Genomic DNA, 12,212 nt, shown 5'->3' on the forward strand with positions numbered 1-12,212 from the left:
TGGAAACCTTAAAAAGTTTTAAACAGGCTTATCAAGTAGCGTTATTATAATGCCTTCTTGAATTATTGACGAGAGTGTAGTTGGCACATCATTCTAGAGGGTAATTTCCCAGTACATTTCTTTTTTTCTTTTTCTTTTTCTTTTTCTTTTTATGGAGTCTCCCTCTGTTGCCCAGGCTGGAGTTCAGTGGCATGATCTTGGCTCAGTGCAACCTCTGCCTCCCGGATTCAAGCAATTTTCCTGCCTCAGCCTCCTGAGTAGCTGGGATTACAGGTGCGTGCCACCATGCCTGGCTAATTTTTGTTTTTTTAGTAGAGACGGGGTTTCACCATGTTGGCCAGGATGGTCTTGAACCTCTGACCTCACATGATCCACTGGCCTCTCAAAGTGTTGGGATTACAGGCGTGAGCCACTGCACCCGGCCCCCAGTACATTTCAAAACGTGTAATGAGTGTACCCTTTGACTTAGCAATTTCACTTCTGCAACTTATCCTGTAGAATGATTTGCACAACTCTGCAAGAAAATATGTTCAAAGATGTTCACCATTGTTTGTAACTGTAAAATCTGGAGAAAAGAGAAATGTCTAGGACAGGGGTATTTAAGAGATATCTCTATATGTAGTGACGTAGAAAGATGTCTAATTTCAGAACAGTTGTAGAGTGGGTCTTTTTCTTTTTGCTAAAAATATCATATACAGGTGCTTATATAGACATAGACACATTTAGTGTGCATGAAAAGAACACATACCAAACTCAATGATGGTGCCCCTTGGGGGTATGCATGAGTAGCTTCATTTTTACTTCATGTATTTCTGTAATTGTGCAATTAAACAAATTACATTGAAAGTTGTTTTTGCATACCTCTTTCTCACTCCTCATGTGTCTCCCCATCTAGCATCCTTTTCCATCCCCCCACCTTTTTTTTTTTCTTTCTTTCTTTTTTTTTTTTTTAAAGCATTGCATCTTCTCATTTGAATTGCATTTCCAAGATCTGGAAAAAAAAAAAAAAAAAAGAAGGCTGGGCGCGTTGGCTCAAGCCTGTAATCCCAGCACTGTGGGAGGCCGAGACGGGTGGATCACGAGGTCAGGAGATCGAGACCATCCTGGCTAACACGGTGAAACTTAGTCTCTACTAAAAAAAAATACAAAAAACTAGCCAGGCGAGGTGGCGGGTGCCTGTAGTCCCAGCTACTCGGGAGGCTGAGGCAGGAGAATGGCGTGAACCCGGGAGGCGGAGCTTGCAGTGAGCCCAGATCGTGCCACTGCACTCCAGCCTGGGCGACAGAGCGAGACTCCGTCTCAAAAAAAAAAAAAGAAAAAAAAGAAAAAAAAATTTCCTCTTGTACTTGCGTGATCTGTGACCCACAATTTCAGATCACAATGCCCCATCTCCTTGAGTCCCTGTGGTTCATTCAAGCATTAACCACAATCATCTTGCTGTAATTTTTCTGCTGCCCCTCCTTGAAGGTGTCCTTCACCTTTGCTCTCTTTAGTCCTCCATCCCGGGGAAGTTCAGTCAGGCCTCCTTGTATAGCAATAGCAGACTTAACCCTGTTAGCAAACTGGACTGTATCTTCTCCTTCCTTTCTGGTTATGGGGGGCATGTACCACACGTCACCGACAATGGCCCAGCTGGTCATCATTCAAAGCAGGTAGCTCACCATGTTGTACTTACTGCTGTTCCAAAATGCATCACCAAACTGAGGGTTATACTTAATTGCAACTGGATGTATGGTTCCTCCAATTTCAAAGCTCCCCTTTTTAAACATCATGACTGAAGTACTGTTGATGCAAGTTCCTTCAGGAAAAATTAATATGGGTCATTTCTTCTTATCAGCAATATGTTCTTTTAGTCTCTTAGTAACCAGGTGTCGATCCTTCATTTCTGAGCATTCAAACCAGACATGAGGACAAGCCTTGACCATAACTCTCTGCATAATTCTCATCAAACCACCAAGAACCTGGCCAACCATAGCATAACATCCATCTGTTGTCAAGATTAAAACATCAATTGGGGAAGTATGGTTGGCAACACAAATGCCTCCCTTCTGGGATCTGTACTGCTTGTTATGATAATCAATGGTACCAGAGAGGGATCGCCGACAGATCCGGCAGCAAGTTAGATGGACCAGTTCACTCAGTCAGTTTTTGAAGCCGCTGTCTGGCAGCTGCCCAACCAGTTAGTTCCTATAACCAGCAAACTGATCCCAATGAGAGCCAAGGTAACCCTCAGAGGCAGTAGGACACAATAGCTCACTATGACGCCCAGCACTCACACCATAGTGCGCCGCAGACTGATGTACTGGAAATTTACATTGGTTCTTGGGAGGAGATTCCATGACACTAGCTCCTCTGAGGAAAACCTCTGGGTTACTTCATCTTCCACAATGGCTTCCAATCCCTTCCTGGAGAAATAAAACACGTCGGACAGCTCAAAGTCCCTTCCTCGTAGACCAGAGAGCCCTTTTCCCATGGGTGACTCATCTCTTTGGATAACACCAACAGAAGCAGAGTTTTTAAGAATTTATTCCTTTGGGGTTCCTTTTTCAATTCGTATTGTGGCCCACTCTAAAGTTTTCACCGGGATCTTCATGTAGATCTCAGAGATGCCCAGAGACACTCCGAAGACCGAATACAGAAGGATGAAGCCGAGAACCAGCGTCAGCCACGCGGAAAGGATCTCTCCTGGCCAGCTCTGCGCCCTCCATGACTCGGTGCACCCACTCAGGAGAGGTCCGTAGTGGAGGACCGAGCGCCACAGCAGTCCCTGTCCCCAGGCAGTCCTGTGGGAGTTCCAGGAGCAGAGCGCTGAGCCCAGCACTTACCTCTGACTTTTTTTTTCTTAAACAAACAAAACCACTTTCCTAAGATGATCTTATAGGTGCGTCAACATGACAGGCATCTTTCTCAATAACCTTCATTATCACGCAGTACCTTTGTTTCATCACCAGACTAACTTAGAGTTACCGTTGTTGTTTTTTTGAACCTCTCTAAATCTCCCTAACTCTTTTTCTTAGGATGCTTCCAAGATTTCAGTCCATTTCAATATCAATCTTCACCTACAGAAGTCCTTCAAGGACCATCTCAAATGTCTCCATCTCTAGCATTAACCTTTCTTTGACTCTCCCAAATAAAGGATAAACAGCACAAAGGCCAAACAGAGGGCTCTGTTTTGGTGTCACTGGTTGGTGACAATGATGACAATGACATAGTTCAACCCCTATTGTAATGAGGTGAGAGGGTCACCGAATGCACAGCGAGTCGAACAAGAACTAATCAGTAGTGCAATAACAGAAATGGATGCAGAATCTGTGTCACAAGGACCTGGTTCTGCCCCTCACCAGTGGAGCATCAAAAATCAGTGCTAGTGTCGTTGCTATGAACACAATGTCTCATGTGATCCTGCAGCCCCCAACGAAATACATATTCTTATCCACAATTTGCAAATGAGAAGACTGAAGATAAGGTACAGGCTTAAAAAGTAGTTTAAGCCCTCTGAGTTTCAGTCTACCCATTGTGGGAAATGGGGAATGCTGATACTACCTCGTTGTATACCATCAGAATTAAGTGCAGTAATATTCAACCACAGAGTAGGCATCCAAGAATGGTGGCTATTTTTAATTATGATTTTTACCACTTATAAAGATGAGAGACCAGGTGGATGATGATTTTTTTCAAAAACACCGTTCTACTGGGTAACCAGAAACAACCAGCTTTGCAAGCCACCGCAAAATCCCCTGGAACATTCCATAAGCAAGGGAATGGCATCTATGTCATACTTGCATTAGACACCACCACCATTTGCATGCCTTGGCATGTGTGTGAGACTGCAGATCATCCAAGGGACCTTGGAATCCTGCTGTAGCTTTTCTGTGGTCTCTTGGTGTGCAGAGTAAGCAATAGGCAGGTTATCAAGGCATTAGAGGGAAAACCAAGGCGGGTCTGGGCTTGGGCCTTAGGAGGTGGGTGTCTGCAGGCATGGGGGAAGGCAGGAAGCCTGGAAATGGAGCTTAGGTGGCTTAAGTGGGAGCCTGGAGTTACATTTGCTTCCTGGGATGTGGGAGCTGAAGGCATGAGGAGGTTGCCAATCTGTACCCTGTTTTCTTCTGGGACCCTGAGGGCAGAGTCACTGGGGTGCTGCGAGTGCTCCAGGCAGGGAGGGGAGATGGCTGTGACTCAGAGGGCTCAGGGAGGATTTGGAAGGTTCTCAGAAGACTGGGCGGCTCCCCATGCTCCTAGTCACTAACCACATGGCTTCAGGTCTGAAAATCTTCCCCAGTGCGTCAATTTCCTTGTATTGAGGAAATAGAAGGAATACGACTGGACTCCCACCTCCAACTTAGTTTTAGAGCATAGATTTATGGCTGTTTTATTGAACAGTTCTTTGTGGGTTGAGGTCAGACCCCTTTGGACTAACTTTGATACCTGACCATGCAAATATAGACACAGCAATCCTCTCCAATGGGTGTTATAGTGGAGAAGTGGGGCAGTAGCAGAAGGGGAAGTTGAGACCCCTGCTTGTTCCCCTCCAAAACTATAGAGCTAAGTTCTAAGTTCTCCCAGCTACAAAGCACAAACATCTTTGGTTCCTGCCTTTTCCCAGTCATTTCTAAATCCTGGAGTTTAACCTCCATTACCTGTTTTCTTTTTTTTAATTTTGAGATGGCATCTTGCTCTGTAGCCCAGGCCGGAGTGCAGTGGCCCGGTCTTGGTTCACTGCAACCTCCGCTTCCTGGGTTCAAGCAATTCTCCTGCATTAGCCTCCCAAGTAGCTAGAATTACAGGTGCATGCCAGCATGCACTGCTAACTTTTGTTATTTTTAGTAGAGATGGGGTTTCACCATGTTGGCCAGGCTGGTTTTGAACTCCTGACCTCAACTGATCTGCCTGCCTCTGCCTCTGCCTCCCAAAGTGCTGGGATTACAGGCATAAGCCACCATGCCTGGCCATCCATTACCTCTTAATTTCTCCCCCCACTTTTTTTTTTTTTCTGTTGCCTGTGCCTTAACCCTCTTATCTGGATCCTGGAATAGTCTCTTTACTGATATTCACGACCTCAGTCTTCTTCCCTTCTCCACTCCAGGCCTCCTTCACTGCCAAATTCACTGTCCAGGGCCAGTTCCAAGCACTTATTTCCTTCCTACGTAATCCTTCAATAGGTCCTCGCTGTCCATGAACTCTCATCCAAATTCCTACTTTAGCATTTCCCCAAATGTTTTAGTTTTTTAAATCTTCCTCCCCACCCGTTGCCCTCCTACCTAAGTTCTATGTTTAGTGTTCCTGTACTTTCCTCCCACCTCATGCTGTTCCATCACCTTGGAATGCCTTCTTCTACATTTTCATCTCCAGAAATTCCTCCCAGCCAAACTCCCATGGAACTTCCTCCTTGAACCTTTTCCAGTCCTACAACCAACCAGATGTGAGCTTTCTTTCTCACTCCCCCAAATTTTCATAAAACTCCAATTTCTTTTATTGTTCTTACCATATTTTGAGCAATAGTGATTTGGGCACATTTCTCGTTTCTTCTAACTGAGGCCAGGCAGAGGCAATGTCTTACTCAACTTTGTGCCCCTTCCAAAACTTAGCACAGCACCTTGTGCACAGAAGGTACTTAAAGTTTATTATGGAAAGAAGTTGGAAGCTCTCCACTATACTGACATATGCAGCTATTATGGCCTGAGTATATTTTTGGTATTAGTGGGTTATGAAATATTTTAGGGGTTTGATGGTTTATAATCCAAGACAAATATGGTCTTTTTCAGAGTATTTCGCTCCAAGTTGTGTACAAAGAAAACTTTCTAAATAAAGGAATTCCCCAGGAGTGAGGCAATGGTACAGCAGGGTCAAAGAGGGAAAATGGCAAAAGGGTTAGTCAGGATTAGACACTTCTCTATGAGTTTGAACATCACTGGATAGTTCAGAGCTAAGGGTTTGCATAGGTATACAATATATCTCTCTCTGTTTTTAGTTGCATTGGAACAAACTAACTCCATAATAATTTTATTCAAAATCATTTTGATTGCCCTGGAGAAAATACATTTCTTTTGATGGGTAGTTTTAAATGCTGACTTTCCAGAAGAAAATAAAAGCTTTCATTGTCTTCAGACATAATAAATGGTCAACATGAAAGATGTTTTTCGGATGTTTCAAATTTTAAGGAACTTCCTTGGATTTACTTCTGCATCTTTGGCCACTTAGTCTGTGTCTCCTTTTCAGTCTACCTTGGTCCATCATTAAATACTACAATTCTGAAAGCTTCTGTTCTGGCTCTTTTTCTTTCTCCCTCTAGCTTTGCTTTGGATGTGATTGCATCCACCCCCCAGCTTCAATGATCACTTGTGTGCAAAGGACTTATAAACGTTTTCTTCCAGCTCTTTCAGCTGTAGACTCACAAATTCCGCTGCTCATATCTGTAAAGGACAAGATAGCAAATATTTTAGCCTTGGTGGACCATATGGTCTCTGTCTCAGCTGTCCAAACCTTGCTGTTATTGCACGGAAGGAGCCTTAGGCAATCTGTAAATGAACAGGCAAAGCTATGTTCTAATGCTGCTTTTTTTGTTTGTTTTTACAAAATCAAGTGGTCATGGGCCAGATTTGGTCTGCAGGCCACAGTTTGCCAACCCCTGCCTTAAAAGCATCCACATTCAACATGTTTAAAACTAAACTCTTGATTGTCTCTCTAAGCCTGGGCCTCAAGTGTGGCTTCTGTTCTGCCCAGTGAAGGCCACCTGTCATAGGTCAGGTTCTCCCTGAAGCTGGCCATGGGCTTTGGGTTTAGGAGCAGGTGATTTATTATGAAGGCGCTCCCTGGAGAAACTAGTAAGAAAGTGAGGACGGGGGAGGAAGAAGCCAGACAAAGAAGTCCTAGTCTTGGTCTGACCCTTTGGGGAGCTATTAGGCTTGTTATACCTGAAAGTTTGTCCTGCATTGAAGCAAAGGAGCTGAGCCTTTGTACTCTGATATGGTTTGGCTCTGCGTCCCCACCCAAGTCTCATCTCGAATTGCAATCCCCACGTGTCAACAAAGGGACAAGGTCAAGGTGACTGGATTACGGGGGGGGGGGGGGCTTCCCCCATGCTGTTCTCATGATAGTGAGTGAGTTCTCAAGAGAGCTGATGGTTTTAGTGTGGCACTGCCTTGTTCTTGCACTCACTCCCTCCTGACACCTTGTGAAGAAGGTACCTGCTTCTCCTTCACCTCCCGCCATGATTGTAAGTTTCCTGAGGCTCCCCAGGCATGCGGAACTGTGAGTCAGTTAAACCTCTTTTCTTACACATTACTCAGTCTTGGGTATTTCTTTATAGCAGTGCAAAAATGGACTAATACATACTCTTACTCTGGTCAATCAGTCATTGGCTATGACTGTTCTTGGGGAAAGAGAGAACAGGGGGAGTGTCTGAGTTTACTGAGGCTGCCATAACACATGACCACAAACTCAATCATTTAAAATAAAAGAAATGGCCAGGCGCGGTGGCTCATGCCTGTTATCCCAGCACTTTGGGAGGCTGAGGTGGGCGGATCACAAGGTCGGGAGATCGAGACCACCCTGGCTAACACGGTTAAACCTGTCTCTACTAAAAATACAAAAATTAGCTGGGTGTGGTGACTGGTGTCTGTAGTCCCAGCTGCTCGGAAGGCTGAGGCAGGAGAATGACGTGAACCCGGGAGGTGGAGCTTGCAGTGAGTGGAGATTGCGCCACTGCACTCCAGCCTGGGTGACAGAGTGAGACTCCATCTCTAAAAATAAAAAATAAATAAATAAATAAATAAAATAAAAGAAACTTACTGTGTTATACTTCTGGAGGCCAGAAGTCCACAATCAAGGTATTTTCAGGACTTTATGCTTTCTGAAGACTCTGGGGGAGTTTCACTCTCTAGGGGAGAATCCATTCCTTGTTTCTCTTAGCTTATGGTGGTTCCAGACATCCCTTGGCTTGTGGCCGCGTCATACTAATCTCTGCCTCTGTGGTGACCTTGTTTCCTCCTCTTCTGTTTATTCTTTCCTCTCCTATAAGGATTCTTGTGCAAGCATTGAGGACCTACCCAGATAATCCAGGATTATCTCTTCATCTCAAGATTCTTAACTGAATCATATGTGCAAAGGCCCTTTTTCCATATAAGGTAACATTCAAAGGTTCCAGGGATTTGACATGGAAATCTTTTGGGTACGGGTGGGAGCAGGGGTGGGGAGTTTCTAACAGAATAAAACTCCCAAGCACTTCTAGATCTTTCTAAGGGTGAGGTCAGTGTCTTAGCCACCAGCCACAAAGCATACAGAAGCTACCTGCAGCTGAGTCAGAATTCCAGGAGTTATCCTTGAAATTTCTCTCTCCCTTCCCAAAATGTCCCCTGCATCACCAAACTGTGTAGACGTTATTTCCTTTAATAGCTCTTGATCTGTCCACCCCTCATCTCTACCACCATCACTCTAGCCTGTCACCTGGACTTTTCCAATAGTCTTCTAACTGGAAGTTCCATCGGGACTCTCTTTCATCAGCACTCCTAACTGTAACCAGAATGACTGCTTTTTCAAAATGCAAATCTAATCCTTTAGCCTCCTGCTCAGAAGCACTCAATGTCTCTTTATTGATGTTCAATAAAAACAAGCTTCCTTAGGCCTGCACTGGCCAATATGCAACAGCTACTAGCCACATGTGACGAATTACATTTAAACTAATAAAAATTAAAGTTGCACCAGCCACACCCACCACATTTTAATTGCTAAGTAGCCACATGTAACTAGTGGCTACCCTTTTGCACAGCACAGATGAGAAAACATTTTCATCATTGTGAAAAGTTCTATTGGACTCAGTGGTCTAGGTTCATGTTCTTCTACCCCAGCTACAAAGGCAATGATCTGTCCACCATGGGTGCTTGGAATAGCTATTTCCTTGGCGTGGGGCACACTTTCCTCATCTTTGCCTCCTTACATCCTTCTCATTTGTCTACCAGCTCAGGCCTTCATTCCTTGGAAGTCTGCACTGGCCTCCAGACAGGTCCCACGTCTCTGTTTCTGTGTTTCATTGCACAGTATCTCTCTCCTTTATCCATGCTGCCCTTACAGTTTCACATTTGCTTGTGTTCATCCACCCCAGATACCACAAAGGTAGAGTCTATTTCTGTTTCTGCTTAACCCTTCAATCCTTAGCATCCTGAGCACATAACGGATGCTCAATAAATATATATATACATATTGAGACTGAGTCTTGCTTTGTCGCCCAGGCTGGAGTGTAGTGGCGTGATTTCAGCTCACTGCCACCCCCATCTCCCAGGTTCAAGCGATTCTCCTGCCTCAGTCTCCCAGGTAGCTGGGATTACAGGCGTCCGCCACCACACCTGGCTAATTTTTGTATTTTCAGTAGAGACAGGGTTTCACCATGTTTGTCAGGCTGGTCTTGAACGCCTGACCTCAAGTAATCTGCCCGCCTCAGCCTCCCAAAGTGCTGGGATTACAGGCGTGAGCCACCACACCTGGTCAACAGATGCTCAATAAATATTAGTTGGATGAATTAATGTGCTCCTTATCTCACACCTAGTGGATGATAGCTTTAGGAGAACTACCTTCTGTATTTTTCTGGAAAGACAGCTAATGGGAACCACAAGCTTACTCAAGCCCAGTATAAGGGAAGTTGATCTGCATGCTCTCTGGATATGATATGTTTGCTATAATGTTAAAATTTCCAGAAATCCTACCTCCCATTCTTCCTTCTTTCCAACTCTGTCATCTCTTAAATTTCCTGGGGCTTTCCTGAGTTAGGATGAACTGAAATGCTAACGAGAAATAACTTCTGTCCTTTCTGCTGAAATAACTAGTCTCCCTTTGGCATCTGGCCACAAATTCTGCTCCAAAAGCAGAGATGCCAAGTCTTCTCAAGTATAGCTATTTAAATTGCATGCCACAGAGTTTATAATTTGCTAAATTCACTGGTTACTAAGCTTTTATGAGAAATGGCACTCTTTCTGTTTTGAGAGCTCATACTGAGGTCTCCTGGGGAGGAATTTGGTGATAATCCATTAAGTATTTTCTAATTATTTGAACCCCTGCACATTTCCTAGAGCTGTTCATTTCTGAGCAACATTCCTGTGTCAGATGGAGAGGTATGATGGGGTCCCCCCAGTCCCATCACTTGGGTTAGGATGGTTGACCTGCAGAGGTTTATGAAGCCCTGGTCATTGGGGCCTAGGATCCCAAACAGTGAGAGGAAAATGAGAATGGGGCTGTCAGGCACTCAGGAAAAATCTCTTTGTTGGAAACTGAATTAGTGCTCATTGTGCTATACCATCAGAAGAGAAATGGAACAACAGCGAAAGGGCTGGAGCCACATATTTTCTTCTCAATTAAGTTCTAAGTTTCCTGAGGGCAAGGATCTGCCCTGGATTTCATTTGCATCCTCCTCAGTATTTGAAGGAGCACTCAGAAGTGCTATGCACACAGTAAATATTCTATAAATAACTGATTATTAGATGCTCGAACATGTTTCCTGCTGCCAAAGCTCCATCATACTCCAAAAGACTAGTATCAAAACTTGGGGAAGAAAACCCCTTGAACACAGGAATTGCACTTGAATCCTATCCATGGAGTTCTTAAAGTTGGTCTCACTCATTTAAAACATTTTCGAGAGCACTCTGTCACACAGACAATTAGAAAAGCATTATAGTGAACTTCTATAGCACTTGGCTTTTAAATTAAATCTTGCATCTGTTTGATCCATATGTCTCTTTCAGTGTTCTTATCCTTGACGTGGGTCCTAGAAAGAACATTTTCTCAAGGTTGTTTTTTTTTTTCCCCCATGGCTGTGATGAGTTTGGAAGAATCCTCCTTCATACTGTTCTATTTCTCCTGTGACATGAAGGATTCAGGTTTTGTGAGACCTGAAGTTAATATGATCTGGAGGGCCATCTTTAAGAAAAAGAGTACAAAATTATGAATACAAAACCAGGTATGAGAGTAACTGTTTATTAGAATGAAAATGAATCAACAAACTACTGGTGCCTTGAAGGCTTTTTTTCTGAGTTATCAAACTTGTGTGGAAATATATATGTGTGTGTGTGTGTGTGTATGTGTGTGCATATATATACATATAATATATATAATGCAGCTGGGACTATAGGTGCATTCCACTACAACTGGCTATTTTTTGTATTTTTTTTTTTTTTTTTTTTCTTTTTGTAGAGACAGGGTTTCTCCATGTTCCCCAGGCTGGTCTTGAACTCCTGGGCTCAAGCCATTCACTTGCCTTGGCCTCCCAAAGTACTGGGATTACAGGTGTGAGCCACAGTGCCCAGCTGTATGTAGAAATAGTTCTTGATTGTAACCTGGCTCCCTTCTCAACTCTACAGTACTCAGCATCCACAGGGGAAGTGAGGGGAAGTGGGCTGAGGCTTCATCAGCTTCATGGTAAATCTGCTTCTGACAGGCAATTGTGCAATTCACAATCCAGACGTATTTGTTGAGCACTTTCAGAGACATTAAGTCTGGGTCCTTATCCAATGGACTTTCTTGATTCTTCTAACCAGTTTCTGAGTATGAGAACTCAGAGCAGTAACATTGAGTAGGAGTGATTGGGCCAAGAAGGGCATGGGATTTGGAAATGGCTTTTTGGTGTTCACTGTTGGAATGGGCTTCATTTCTGAAACCTCAGCACTGCGTTTGTACTGGCTGCCTGTGTTCATGATAGGATTATGCAGAACGATCAACTCTCCCCAAAATGCATCTTCAGCAGAACGAGCTGACTCATCATCAGAATTCTATGGGTTGTCATAAGCAGGCTGAAGAATTGTTTCTTTTTTCTTTTTTTAAAATTTGTTTATTTATTTTTTTGTTTTAAGAATTGTTGACTGACTTCTTCCCACTGCTCCATCTCATGGGCTCAAAAACATATTTCTCATTGCTTCCCTTTCTGTTCATCTGCCTCCTCGCCCATTTATCTCTGTGTCCTTGAGGCCAAGGGAAGTCCAACCAAACCTCCCAGGCAATGTGAGCGGGCTGGAGCTGCAGTGATCTGCTAGACCCCGGAGTGAGCTCCCAATTGCTTCGCATTTCCCCTCCCCAAAGAGAACTGCACCCACCCTTTGGAGGCTGTCCTTCCAGCCCTGAAAGAATATCTGCTTCAGCTAGCTCATGAATCAGAGCTTGATTTTTAAGGAGCAGGTGATAGGTGGCCATGCTGCTGTATCTGTAAATCAGAGTCACCATTAGTGATGGGTTTG

At 44.0% G+C, this 12,212-nt stretch overlaps 1 protein-coding gene and 1 pseudogene across 2 annotated transcripts in view; both read right to left on the reverse strand.

The window, feature by feature from the left end:
* Positions 1-12,212, reverse strand: part of FAM20A (FAM20A golgi associated secretory pathway pseudokinase) — a 59,470-nt gene that overhangs the window by 21,854 nt on the left and 25,404 nt on the right. The gene's annotated exons all lie outside the window — the stretch shown is intronic.
* Positions 1,316-4,709, reverse strand: LOC103878939 (annotated as a pseudogene).

This window comes from Papio anubis, chromosome 17 (genome assembly GCF_008728515.1).
Source record: "Papio anubis isolate 15944 chromosome 17, Panubis1.0, whole genome shotgun sequence".
Lineage (NCBI taxonomy): Eukaryota > Metazoa > Chordata > Mammalia > Primates > Cercopithecidae > Papio > Papio anubis.